The sequence below is a fragment of the Aythya marila genome (genome assembly GCF_965140915.1).
Source record: "Aythya marila genome assembly, chromosome: 8".
Taxonomy (NCBI): domain Eukaryota; kingdom Metazoa; phylum Chordata; class Aves; order Anseriformes; family Anatidae; genus Aythya; species Aythya marila.
The window spans coordinates 19,102,464-19,117,015 of NC_139049.1; the positions used below are offsets into that span (position 1 = coordinate 19,102,464).

Here is a 14,552-nt window from a genome sequence, read left to right on the forward strand (position 1 = left end):
GTTTTCAATGTTTATTCATTTCCCTTTTTTTTTTTTTTTTTTAAATGTACTTCTGCAAAAAGAAGACATGGAAAATGCCACTATCATACTCCCCTGATTCTAGTTACCTAAAATGCAGATAAAATGGCTAATGGCATCCATACACATATTTTGGTAACACCTAAGAATCTACAGTGTGAACCTACAATGAAGTCATTACCTTCATCTCCAAGCATATCACCATTTTTAAAAATATCACCATTTTTAAAAATACCTGGTTCTTGGGACAGAAAAAACAAGCTTTGCAGTAACCAGGACATGAAAGACAGATTAAGGAAATAGATTCAGAGTTAATTTAATCCAGCACAAAACTAGTCTGCCATACGAAGGTGGAGCCTTACGTTTTCCATGTCCTCATCATCACCCAGCTCCTCAGCCTATCCCCGCGGCCCAGGGCTCACACTGCAGGCTGGGAAGTGGGTCAGAACCAGGAGCCAGCCTTGGATACACAGGTTGTGTCCCCAGCACACATGAAGCAAACTGACCAGGGCTGCTGTTGCATTTCAAGTAAACTCCATTCTTCAGGAATTAGCCAGATGATTCTATCTCCATAATCAGATTAAGATTTAAATTAGAGTTAATTGATTGAAAAAATTCTTTGAAAAGTTAATTGTTCTCAGAGCTTGCTGAATTGCTGCCTACAAACTCAGAGACAGAAAACAATACAGATTAAGCACATGGAGAAAGTTTAAATTAATTTTAGGAAGCTGGATCCAATTATCATGAATATTTATTTTACATTAGATTGGCACGAACAGACACATGCACTGCCAATAGCTTAGATATATAAAGAGAAGAGAAATAGATCTAAGCCATTACATCAAAACCCATACGCTAGTTTTTAAGGCTGATTTCAACTGCATAACTGCACACTCAAGTATTGTTTGAGATTAATTCCTTTTAGGACTACAGATTCAGAATAGTTTCCCACCTAGAAAAAGATTTTTTTATATATATATATTTTTTTACTATCCTTTTTAGTACCTGCTGAGTTTTTAGTCAAAACTGTTCATCTATGAATATGTATTTTATGCAACAGATGCCAGAGGAAATCGCCTGACATTAAGTGAATTAATTTATTTTTAAAATAATGTTTCCTTTAACATCCATAGTTTGAGGAAAAGACCTCTGGATGCTCATCAGGGTTCCAGTGTTTACTCCCTCTGTAATTTAGGGCAAGTAACTTGACCTTTCAATCCATGATTTATTCACCTACAAAATGGAGAAATAGTAACAAAACAGCACACAAGTCAACCTTTCATAAAATGTTCTGAAGACACACACCATGCAGTGGAGAGCTGTGATACATTTTTCTCAAAACTTTCCAAGGCTTTCAAGAGACTTTGGTTTATTATTTTTTTTTTTCCCTTTTTAAAATATTCTGACATTTTTGCTTTTCTAATTAGGAAATATACTTAGAAGCAGGTTGCTAATACAAAACCAGGCTTTAGTAGGGGGAATATACCACTCACCAGATGGAAGTATCTGTCCTTTCTGTTACCAAAGTTGTGTTTGTAACTTATGCAGAAGACATTAGAAAAGCAAGGAAGAGGAATACACACGCTAATGGGTTGGTAGTGGTTCAAGGTGAGCCAGCACTGAAAGACTACCATGCTCCAAGTTCCCATGCAGATAACCTGCTCAGTTAGCTGCACATGGTAGGGTTCACCCCTACAGAAAGCCTGATCCCACAGAAAGGTGTCCTTGCCGAATCCCCAAGCACCTCCCCAAGATGAGCGGCAGCACCAGTGCAGGTGTAGCAGGGGATGTATGAATTTGGGACGGGAGTGACAGAGACAATGTTTAATTCAGGATAACCTGTGCACTAAATCAATCTAACCTCGGCTTGAGTGACTATTCTTCCTAATCTAAACAAAAGGCAGAAAGAAATGCATCAATTTATGAGGAAGCATTTCTCAGTCACGTGAGAATTCTTATCAAGGGCTCTATTTTTATTTATTTTTTTTCTAAGATTTTTAAAGCACCTAATTCTCCCTGATTGAAATGGAAGTTAGGCACCTAACGCATTGAGAACTACACCAATAATTGTCAGCCTTTCCTCATACTCGAGTTATTAGCTTGAGCAGTTTTACTCCTACTCAAAGTGATAATGAAATAGCAATTTTTCCAGCTGTTGAAACACAACCTTCTTGTTTTCTCTCAGTAACACTGCAAACCAAATAGGTTACAGAAGAAGTGAAAGAGAGGAAAAGAGAAATATAGATTTGTTTCCACAGAATTAACCTTGGAAACCACCTCAGATCCTTTAAAAATGCACTTCAGGACTGACAGAAATGTTTTTTGAATACACTTAAGATCTCTTTGTTTTTAAACAAAAATTATCATATAGCAGCACAAACTCAACATGCGTACATCAAAAGATTGTAGGAGTCATTTTCAAGCTAGTGGGAAAAAAAAATCCTGTATTTTTCCTAGATTCTGTCGTTATTGATTAACTATGTATTTTAGCATTTATTAACTCTTTGTATTCTGTTCTAAAGAGTGCATCATCAGTAACTAAATTTTCATCATCAGGAATCCAAATTTTGGTCTGAGTTTTTCAATTCAAATGAAAGTGGTTTGGTTTTTTGTTGGTGGTGTTTTTTTTCTGTTGTTTTTTGTGGGTGTGTGTGTGTGTGTGTGTGTGTGCGCGCATGTTTTTTTAATTTTATTTTTTATTTTATTAACTTGCAAACTATACACAAGTAGTAAAGTGAGCACAAAGGTGCAGCTACTAAAAAATCTTCTGGGGTACGCATATGTAAGAAATGCTCATGAATTTTGGACTGCACAGAATGCCTGAGAATGAAAACTGTAACTCCTCTGAGAAGTGCAGAAAAATGCAAGGAGAAATCATAAAGAAACAGATGTTGCACTTGCTCATAGTAAGAAATTTATCTGTTCTATAAACAGTATTCAGGAAATCTAAAAGGGCAATTGGATGACATCAACATTTCTGAAGTTTCTTTGGATGCATTTTAATAAATATCAGGTAAAGGGAGACATAATTTAGCTGTCTGAATGACTGGATTATGAATTAGAAGTCTCCTTCTACCATTCCATACCCGAATCAGTCATATTAAGCATAAGACTGAAATGAATTCTTAAAGATTGAAAAAATATTATCAGTTCTGCTAGTGATTAAGTCTAGCCCAAAAAAGAACATGTAAGGCAAATGCTTCAGAAAGCCTGCCCCTTTGTATAAATGACAGATGAAAGTGGCATTAGTAAAATTATATAATCTTGTTAAACTGGATCCTGGAAAAGGATTACTGAGAGGCAATTTAGACTCTACCACTTCCTTAAAGCACCACTTTTTATTTATTTTCATTTGCAGGTCCTTGCCAAACTCTTACTAGTATGTACATACTTTCCCTTCTTGTGAAATCACAAGACAGAATAATTAAGGTGTGTTTTTTATAAATATATATATATATTAAAAAAACACATACATTTTTTTCTTAGAGTTTTCAGTTTTCACACTGACATTTTATAAAGAGAAAAATGCTCTCAGATTTGTCTCAGTTTTTCACTGAAGGCTTAAAAAAAAAATGCAGATGGATGGAGATTTCTTACATGTTGTGCACACTGCACTGTCACCACAGGACCACCTGCAATTCTGCACTGTCCAGATAGGTGTTCTCAAAAACACCTGGGTAAGCTGTTTGCCCAAGGACTATGTACTGGAGACAAGAGATAATTAGCAAATGAAACTATTCCTAGCACTCTTCCTTCAACATTAAGTGCAGAGCTGCAGCAGCAAGCTGGCACCTGGGAAAGGGAAACGCTAGATGTGATCATTTCAATTTACACATTCAGCACTACATCCCATATGCTTGTCAATGGGAAAGTGTCAGTGATAACAGAGATACCCTACGAAAACGCTCTGCTGAAATGCTGACATGAAGTTTTTATGTATGAAGCAGACCTTCTCCTCTGGACCATCTGTAATTCCCTCCTTTTCTCATGGGGCATGTGTTAGCCATAAAATCATTTCATTAAAAAATAAAAATAAAATTAAGTTTGACTTTAAAAGAGAAAATTATAAGCCTTTAAACATCCATAAACTAAAAATATATACCCAAGTATAATTCAAATAAATACTACTTGCTTAGCAAGAAGAAAAATCTGCTGAGCAGTAAAGGTTTGCTGCCATTAGATATAACAAAATTTATAACTATTGCAAAATTAAAGAAAAGTATCTGGCACTATGATTCTATAACTATATAAAGTTAACCGAACTGCAGCAAAATATAAACTCGTCTCTGACTGTGGTATATTTTTCCACGTCAATGTTCTGTACACATTAAAACTCACAGGTGTTTTTCCAAAACTTTTTCCTATGATTTCATAATGAGAAATTCTTTAAGTACAACAAAAGTAGGAAGCCTGTGAAATAAATGACATGTTTGCTGAATTAGAGAACCGTCTAAGGATAAAGAAGACAATGCAGAGAAGTTAACTTATTTCCTCTGCACAGATGATGTTTGTGAGGTGGCAAAGTCTGAAAAGTTTGATGGATGAAACAGGATGACCTAGGATGACAAGGCAATGGTGTTGCTCAGCATACTCCTTAAATGATCTGAAAATAGGGTGAGAAGAGAGAGATGGAGAACCCTCCTCCATGATCATTTCCTCTAAAAATAGTCTACAAAATGACAGAGTTTTACGACCACAGTAATGCACTCAAAAACCTGAAGATATAACTTAGGATATAAAAAAAAGTATTTAACTGAGCATGAGTCAGGATCAGAATCTACTACGATTCACTGACAGTGGATAATTAAGGAACATTCCCTCTAAGTAGGCTACTTGGTGCATTTTTACTATTTTGGCACCTTCCTCTGAAACTTTCCATACTGACTACCAGAGAAGGAAAACAAATCTCAACCAGAAGCACCAAGATACAATGAAACAATTTACAGTTCCTATAAAAATGCTAGCAATCTTAAATCTAAAGCACCTTTGAAAGGACTAGCTTATCTGGGAAATGAGTCCTCTGGAAAGATCTTGTTTTCCTCTTCAGAGCAGAGATGAGATGAAGCTCTGTTGAAATCTACCTAACCACACCCTTATTAAGTCAAAAGACAATCTTCATATTTGTACTTTTAAACACTTGCCGACAAATTGGAATACCCTTTGCCATCTTCATAATTAAATCAAGGAGATTCAGGCTCTAGATACTCCAACTTAAGATGACAGAGACCGACAAAGTCAACTTGATCAAATCTGTAACAAAAACTGATGCATTTTAGATCTGCTTCTCCTCCTAAAAACATGCCCGTTCATATGGCACTGTGTTTTCCCAAGCCCCAGCTGACACACACATCTCTCGATCTGAAGCACTGTAACAGTTCTTAGATGATCAGGGAGGGAAACACCTTCCTCAAAGAAGGACCAAGCAACTTCTGCCAGTCTTGCTCTCCATATCATCCCACCCCTGGATCACCACATGTGCCAGAGCCATCACAAGGGAAGGTGGTGAGAGCAGAACCAAATATCCCATCCCAAACCAGATGAAGACATTGCAGAACAGTACTCCCTGCTAATCCCATAGACAGGTCGCACCCTGAGGAGCAGCTGTGCCCGACCTCTGTGACGGCAGCTGACAGGGAGGTGCAGATGTCCTCCTGCCCAGCTGCCTTGCCCTTGAGGGTCTTCCAAAGGCGCACTACCTACTGCAAACATCTTCTGGTAATTAAATCTTAATACTTTTGCTTTGGAAAGCAAACACCTGACACAGAGAAGCTGTGCACATCTCCACATGCTCCAGAGACTTTCCTAAATAACTTGTCAGCAGTACTAATTGAAAGTGTGTTGTGTTAATATGTTAACATCAGACATATGAGCAGAAATACGTATTTTCTACAGAAAACTGGAACTTTCTTGGGGGTATGGAAGATACATGCATGGAACTGTTACTGTGTGAAAACATTTTTTTCTTCCTTTTACAAAAATTATTTGGGATCTAGTTTAGCAATTTGTTACACATGCTAGCCATATGCTTCATATGCTTTTTTTTTTTTCCTTAAAGAGCATCAAAGCCTTACTTTGACCTCATTAGAGCTACTTCAAGTTCTGATCTCCTAAACACAATGTAGACAGAAATCAACTGCAGTGCTTCTCTGAAAGTCTCTGAATGTAAGATCTTGGTGTACATTCAAAGGACACAGGCAAATCTGACTGCTTTAACAATGGACTTAGCAGTTTAGGTTTCAGACATGCTATTGTCTTGTCTATTCTCCTGAGTCAGCAGAATAAGCATTTTTGTAGCCTTTAATACAAAACCAAACAGGTGAGTGTGAAAAATCCGGAGAAAACCAGAACTATGCATTCTAAGCCCAAGGATGGTAGTTTGCAGTCATCAGAGACACCTACCTACAGAACTAACTTAGGAGGCATGACTTTATTTGGAAGTGTTCAGAAAATAAATTAAATTTTAGCTGAACTTATATGGACACACTTAAAGAAGAAGACTTTTTTATTTTTTTAATATTTAAATATCCTTTTTTTAAGCTCAAACTATGTATTTGCTCAAAAATTAATTCCCAATGAAGGGTATGCATTTGTGTTATACATACAAAAGGAAATTGATTCCAGAGTCTTTTATTTCAATACCCGGCTGACCTTCAATTCCCCCAGGTTATCTACAGATGTAGCATAATTGAGAATTATTTTCATGGAACACCAACTTAATGGAATGTGGGAGATGAAAAGTCCTGCATATAAAAATGCTTGCATGTCTAAAACATGAAATATCATGCAAAAAAACACATCATGATTGCTTATTTAAATGGTTAACCAGAAAACATAGGTAAATATGTATATATTTATGTAAAAAAGCCTTTTCAAGAACAACTTATCTTTTTAGAACTAAAGTTTTAGATAACAAGCTTCTAGGAATGGTCACCTCATGAAGACAAAACTAAGGTACCACAAAAATGCAAACTGGCTTTTTACTAACAAATCTATTGTTACTACTCACGATAATCACTTGTAAGTAGTTCACTAATGCCATGAAAATAATAATAATAAAACATTACTGAGATACAAACACATTGCATAAAAATTCTCAAAATCTTAAATAATAAGATCATGTTATTTCTTCATAGTGTCATTTGAAACAATTCATTGGGCCTTATCAGACAAGAGTTTCAATTTTCTATCATTCCATTTTAACCTGCCTAATCAGTTGAACAAAAGTACTTTATGTAAAATGATTCCTCTAGTTGCCTTAGCTACAAATCCCTGCAGTATTGTATAATTGAAATCTACTCACGTAAGTTAAGAATAATTAGGACCCCAAATTAAGTCAAACACAAAGTTAATTCAAATAGTCAGCTGCTGTCATTTAAATGGTTACAGAGTTTTATTGCTGCTTAACATCTTTTAATGCTTTTAAATGTACTTTTATGTTGTTGTTACGATCTGATCCCTTATTCCAAATGGAAATATCAAGAGCAAAATTTTCGTCAAGTCAAAACAAACAAACAAAAATCTCAGCCAAAAAAAAAAAAAAAAAAAGGAATCAGTGAATCAGTAAGAATGGAAACACATTAGGCTTTGGAGGTAAGTAAAATTAGTATTGAGTCTGTTGTAAATGACATTAATACAACAAAGAACTTTTCACAGCAAGTATTCAGAATGTGTCCCTTCATACTTTAAAAAAACCTTTTGTAAAAAGAAGCAAGCATAGAAATGCTGTTCAAAATGGATCCACAACCAATCCAGGAGCTAGAAATAATGCACCCAAGAGATAAGGTTGCATATAGCTGGAGTTGTTGCCAGAACTGAGAACTCTGCTGATTTAACAGACTGGAATTCAAAATAATTTATATAGCAAATTAATTATTATACTCTTATATAACAAAATAATTGTTGTGTTACTAAATGATGCAGTGCAATTGGTTAAAAAAAAGCACTGGTAGTTAGAAGCATTTCTTGACAGTTCTTCTGTTGGCACTTAGTTTATTCTGCAGAACAAAACATTGTCTGTTACAAACCCTTTAGGAGACTTTTGTATTGGATGACTTCCAGAGTTTTGCATTCTGTTTTTTTGTTGTTGTTGTTGTTGTTGTTTTTAAATATATTTGCACAGTATGCTTTTTCTATATCTAAAAAGATATATGTCTTTACAGAGAAGATTTGAAGTTATTGATTACTGAGCAGGATTTGCAATGAAGACCTAAACCAACCATTTATGCATGATATGCTATGCTGATATATATATATTTTTTTTTTTTCCAGCTGGAACATTCATACATGATGTGATGTTTTGTGGACTCCATCCATCTTTACGGGTAATAATCCACATCACAAACCATCCATTTGCCCTCTAGTACTTTCCATGCTTCACTCTTCATGCATGCCAGCTTTATCTGTTGCAAATTAAATGATGCAAAAGTGTAAGCAGCAAACTGTTCTTTTTTTGTTTACTAAAAGCATATTTATCTTGAAGCCACTAAAAAGCATGATCAGTTTTGAGCCACAAAACAACATTTTTGCAACAGACTTACTATGGTAGATGTTAATAATGGTGCAGAATAAACTGTAAAACAGTAACTTTAGTCTTAAAGTGGCATTTTATAACAAAAAAAAAAAAGGCAATCCACAAGCCTAAATTAAAGAAAAAATCTGGGACAGCTCAATGGGGAGAAATGGGAGACAGCAATGTGAAACACTTGGAGGAGGAAGGAAGATCAATCTACATGCATTCAAGCAGGAACAGCAGCTAACAGGCAAATCTGACTCAAGCTAGCTAAAACCAAAAAATGATATGAAATAGCACTGAAGTCTTTAAAAGGCATTTCTCATTGCTTTCCTAACTAAAAATGCAGAAGGCAGGAGAATTTGGTTTCAGCGTCGACTTCCTATCACGTTTCCTACATGACTTACTGAACACAAATTAAACAGGAAAATTGCTCAAACAGCACCCTGCATTAATTGTGCTTTCTAGTGGGATGGAACAAAACTACCTAACTCCTGAGAGAGACATCAAAATGCCCCTAATAAGGAGAACACAAAAGTCAGCTCTCTTTCCATCACTAAGATCTCTCATAAAACTCACCAAGTGCTGTAACCAACAGCTGAAAGTTATGTGGTCCCTCTGGGTTTCTCACATGTATTTGTTGCTCAGGCAACGGACAAAAAAAGTCATTTTGCTTTTTTCTCATTTTCCTGTTCCCCCCCAACATTTTATACACTGAGGAAACACAGGTAATTATTATACTAGTATAAATCAAGGAAACCTAAAACTAAACAACCTAAAACTCAGCCATAAGCATGGAAATGGGCATGCGTATGAAGTTCACATTGGAGCTGAGAATCTGCCTGAGTTCCTTGCTCTGATAATTGTGTCCTAAACACATATGCTGCTATTAAAATAGCTACATTTTAAAAGAAACAATTTGCATAAAATATATTGTTTCTCTGTACAGTTTATTCACAGAGGTAGACCATGAACACCAATGGATCTGCTTGCTAGTATAAAATCCACTATGTGCTTGCAGAACGTGGCAAAGCTTATTAAATCCAAAATTATTATACTTTATAATTTTTTATAACATGATCACGAGGACTGTAAATGTAATAAGAAATCCAGTGCTGAGGCATTCACTGATATCAGATGCTTCAGGCACTTACACTTACGTTTTGTACTACGACCTCAAAGTACAATATTAAAAAAGTCATTAAAGTTATTTTAAAAAAATAATTAAAACAAACAATATTCTTCCACTTGACAGAAAACAGAAATTAAAATAATTAAAGAGGACATATAAAAATACAACTGTTAATAAAAATTAATTATGTGTTTTTCATGTTTAGTAATATAGTATGAATGAAGACTATTATTTTTTTAAAGGGCAACCACGTCCAAATTTCACTCCTGTCTTCTTGGAAAGGTATCTTACAATAACAATCTAATCCAAAATATATCCAGATTTATATTCCATAAAAGAAAAGAAAATCCCCTTAGGCAACTGTGTGTGTCCAGGCTAGTGGAAGGTTAAGTCAATCCCCTCTCATTGCAGCAGTCAGCAGCACCACTTGCCTTGCCCACCGAGACCCAACAAGGTTACAGCAATGAAAGATGGTGACCTGGCATGATAACGTGGAGGGGTCTGAAAATATAACATCTGTCCTTAGCAGCAACATGCTGGGTTGCTGCAGTTTTATACAGTACAGGGTTCTTTCTGTCTGCTGAATACCAAGCTTAAGAAGATGCAAAATCTCCCCTTCATAACAGAGAATGCTTTTAAGTAACTGAAAAACGATGGCATATTAGAATAGCGATAATTCATCTCACATAATTTAAGGTGGAAAAAAAAAAGAGTATAAATGCTTAATTATTAAGATCTTTGCATTAACATTTCCCAGAAAATTCTCACAGAAACTTTAGCACAATATTTAAAATGGTTCTTCACATATTCCTTTATGCAGTTCTTCTACATTTTAAAACAGTGGTGGGATTGCTTTGTTTCCAAAATACAGCATAGGATCCTGCAGATCTCACTGCTCAGGGAATATATGAAAGGCTATTCACTGCCAGCATGTTAAAGAATATTTGGCTTTTCCAGACAGTCTGTCAGTCTCTATTATCTGGAAATGCACTTGAAAAGTTTAACGGTTATTTTTCTTTAGGAGGAAATTTGGTATCATTGTTTAGATCAATTTCCTTTTTAGAAGATATGTTGTACCTAACACCTGCCTCAGAAAAGGAAAAAGATGTCCACGTAGAACAAACCAGAATATTCCAGTGAAAACCTATGTGTTTTCACCTATTCCATCAGTTGTTCCTTTCATCTAGATATTTCCTTTTATGTAATTTGCATTAACCAATTAAGAAAAATCAATTGCTACAGAATCATACATTACATTAGTTACACATTATAGAAGTGAAGACAGAATTGGACCATGCATTAAAATGACCTGCCAAAGGACTGGCAATACCCACCCAGCCTTACTGCACTGGCTATGCTTACAGACGGCTGGCAGCCCTGCAAAGGCCGGCAGTGGCCCACTAACGGTGAGCTTCATGCAGCCTTCACTGTGATAAACTCCCCGGCTAGGAAACAAATTCGAGCTCCTGCTTGCTCTTGTGTGACTCCATAATGAATTTCATCCCTTGTAGAACTTAAATCCACTAATTAACAGAAGTTGATTTCTTCTTAAGCCCAGGGCAGAAGATTTGAATTTTTACACTGGACAAAGTCCTAATAATAAATGTGTGTGAGAATAGAGGTGCTTATGTATGGGACTCAACACACTGAGTCAGAGTGCCTTCATAGGGAGCTAAAGATCTGAAGTGATACAGTCACCTTTATAGTGGCCCAATGTATGCTATCTGCATTTAGTATGTATCCTCTTCAGTGAATGCACTAGCACCAAATATACACTCAAAACTGTTTCCAGTTTAACACTTAGCTCCTTGGCTGGCATAAATGGAATTTACAGGAATTATTATTCTCAGAGTAATGTTAATTAAAATGTACATTCAAAGGCATAAACAGGCTGTTTGTTTTTTTTTAAACAACATTATAGTAGTTTAAGAAAACAGAATTAAACAAATAAAAGCATGATGCTTCTTCCTTTGGACAAAGCACAGATAATAATTCATAATAAACTGAATTAGAAGGATATTTAACCTTGATTAACATAAAACATAAGCAAAGAAAGTTACTTCTGTGCTTCCCAAGTGCCTGTGCTTCACAATTATATATATATATATATATGTATATAAATCTAGCAGAAAAGTTGGACTATGTAAGCAAGTAAAGCTTAAAATAGCTAAATTTGTACTGCCCCCCAAAAACAAATCTTAATCAGAATGTTTAGCTCTGACATCTATTTTTCATATGCATATTAGTGTATCTGTCCTAACTTGCTTGAAGAGAAACCAATAATATGTATAATAAGCTTTTTACTCTGCTTTGCTATGGAAACAAGGCATGTGTGATCCCACTCTCTCTGCCTTTCTGTATTTTCTCAGATAATTTTTAACGTGTTGGATGATTTCACCTGATCAGGAGGGAGAAAAAAAAAGACAGAGGTGGTGTCAAAAGTAATTCCTTTCCTGCAGTTCTAAAGAAACAGATATATAAAGAGGAATCTGACTGTGCGGGATGGCACAGACCTCCCAGATATGGACTCTGGTGCAGCCTCAGTGGAGGCCCTTGTTTCTCCAGGCAGTCAGCCAGGATACGAGGCCAGCCTTTACACAACAACCTGTCCATCTCTGATTCAAACTATTTGCCAATGCTGCTCTTTCAATCTGTCCTTTGTAATAAAAACCATTGTTTTAAAGACAGACCTATAGCAAAACATACTAGAAAAAGGAAAAGAAAGAAATCTTCTGAATGAACATTAATATTCAAGGTCATGACTTCAGCTTTTCATCCTGTTTCATGCTTCTCATCTTTTCCTTATTTAGGGCTGCAATGCTTGCTGTTGATGGTAATAATGTTTTTCAAGCCTCTACACAAGAATATTGACCTGTTGTTGATCAATGTACCAGCAGTATATAATAACTCAGTGCTGTTCTCCTCCCAGCTGCCATCATTTGTCAGTTCCAGGTTCATTTTACCTGAAGGTAGGACTGCTTCAAAAGCAACCCCACCTAGACTGCTCTTTCCAGAGAATGAAAGAAAGAGGAAAAAAAAAAAAGGCAAAAAAAATAACTGAAAATATGATTCCCAATCAGGCAGATGACACTAAAATAAAATTGTAGCCTTCATATAACTGTATATGCTTAATAATTCGCTGGTGAGTTAAAGTCAAGACACCGTGAGAGTAATGAAGTCTTTATCTTGATTGGAAAACGTTTCATTATCTGAATAAATGAATCACTGGTCCACACCCAGAGTCTTTTCCTTTTTTACCCTCTCTTTTTAAATGTACTGCAACACTAAAATGTAACAGCAGGGAATTCAGCCAGGTTTTCTCCCCCCCACCAACTGCAACAACCTGCATATGCACATAAGATTTCTATTAAAAAATAAATAAATTTCAAGTGAGAGAGTTAAAGATTTCCTTATTTCTAAGGAAAGTTTGATGCTCTTATTTTAACCTTTGTTCATGTTCATACTTCCAGGCATGAAGTGCTACTAAAGCACGTTACACTTGGCATCTCTTATTACTGAAGCAGAAGGCAATGTAATCTTGTGAGAAAGTGTAATAATGCGGTATTCATTTTGCTTCTGTGGCTGGAAGCCAACTCTATATTAATATTCATTTCCAGTATACAGAGCCACAATATTTCATTTATTTTAAGAATTTACAATTAATTTGGTATGATTCTGTTATCTGCTCCCAATTTCCTTTCCTGTTTCTTTTAGCTGAAAAAGCAGCTCTTGTACAGACTTAAAAAAAGTAAATTCACAACTGAAGCATCAAAAGATTGCTACTGGCTACTGAAAGCAAGAAAAACAGGGACAGAACAAAATGAACTTGAAATATTACAGATGACAATGAAAATTAGCTTTCTGCAAATGGAAAAAATAAAAATAAAAAATCAATCTGCAGAAGTTCTCAGTTGACTTTTTCCTTTCCAGACTCATCTGATATAATACTATTTGTAACATGCTGTTTGCTACTGTAGCCAAAATAGAGAAAATAAGTTGTTTATCTGCTTTTCCTTTCTGTTTTCAAATGTCTTCAACCAACACGTAGTATTAAACTGCAAGTACTCTGCTGAATTTATTTAAATGTACTACATATAGGGATTTTAAACAATTACAACAGCAAATAAAAACCTCAGCATTTTAAAACATAAATAGTTACCTCTATTTCCTACACCCTAGTGCAACCACTTTTGCAGTGTAAGTGGATTTAAAATTATCACAGGTTACTACTTAACTAGCCTTTTGTAAAATTTACAATTCTGTTCTCCTAATATACAGTTATCTTCCTTATCTGTCAAAGAGGCTGAAAAACAGTTTACCTTCCAGCTGATGGGACTTTTCATATAAAACAGAGATTTTACTGAAGACTGCAGACTTGATAGACAACAAGCAGTGCAGCAGCTACCAAATCGGAATCACCATCACTAATGAAACCATGCAAGAGCTGCAGCGTGCCTTGGCAAGGCAGTTTTCTAATAGCATCCTTGCAATGTTTAAGAATGGGAGAGAGGAGAAATTAAATGTGAAAGCTATTTAAATGAAATAAGACTTTCCAATGTTCAGAAGCCTTCAGGAAGTCTCTTAGTATATAGACTCTGTTCTATGTGTATGTTCATATTATTCATTCATTCTCATATATATATGAATGAACAATCTATTTTAGCATAGCTTGTCCGTCACGACCCAAGTCTTAGTCCAGAATAGAATCTAGGAAATTATACAGTAAATGTGGAACCCCTTATACAATACTTACATTTTTAATCTTTGTTTTTACCATTTTTAGGGACTAGATCTTTTATGCTTATATAGATTTGGGAAAGAAGAGTGGGGGAGGCACAGCAGCTTTCCTTTTTTTTCCTCTAGAAATCCAGCCTTAAATTCAAAGAATTTTGA

General features: G+C 35.5%; 1 protein-coding gene across 4 annotated transcripts in view; it reads right to left on the reverse strand.

The window, feature by feature from the left end:
* ADGRL2 (adhesion G protein-coupled receptor L2) overlaps positions 1–14,552 on the reverse strand; it is a 392,820-nt gene that overhangs the window by 111,901 nt on the left and 266,367 nt on the right. The window lies entirely within an intron of this gene.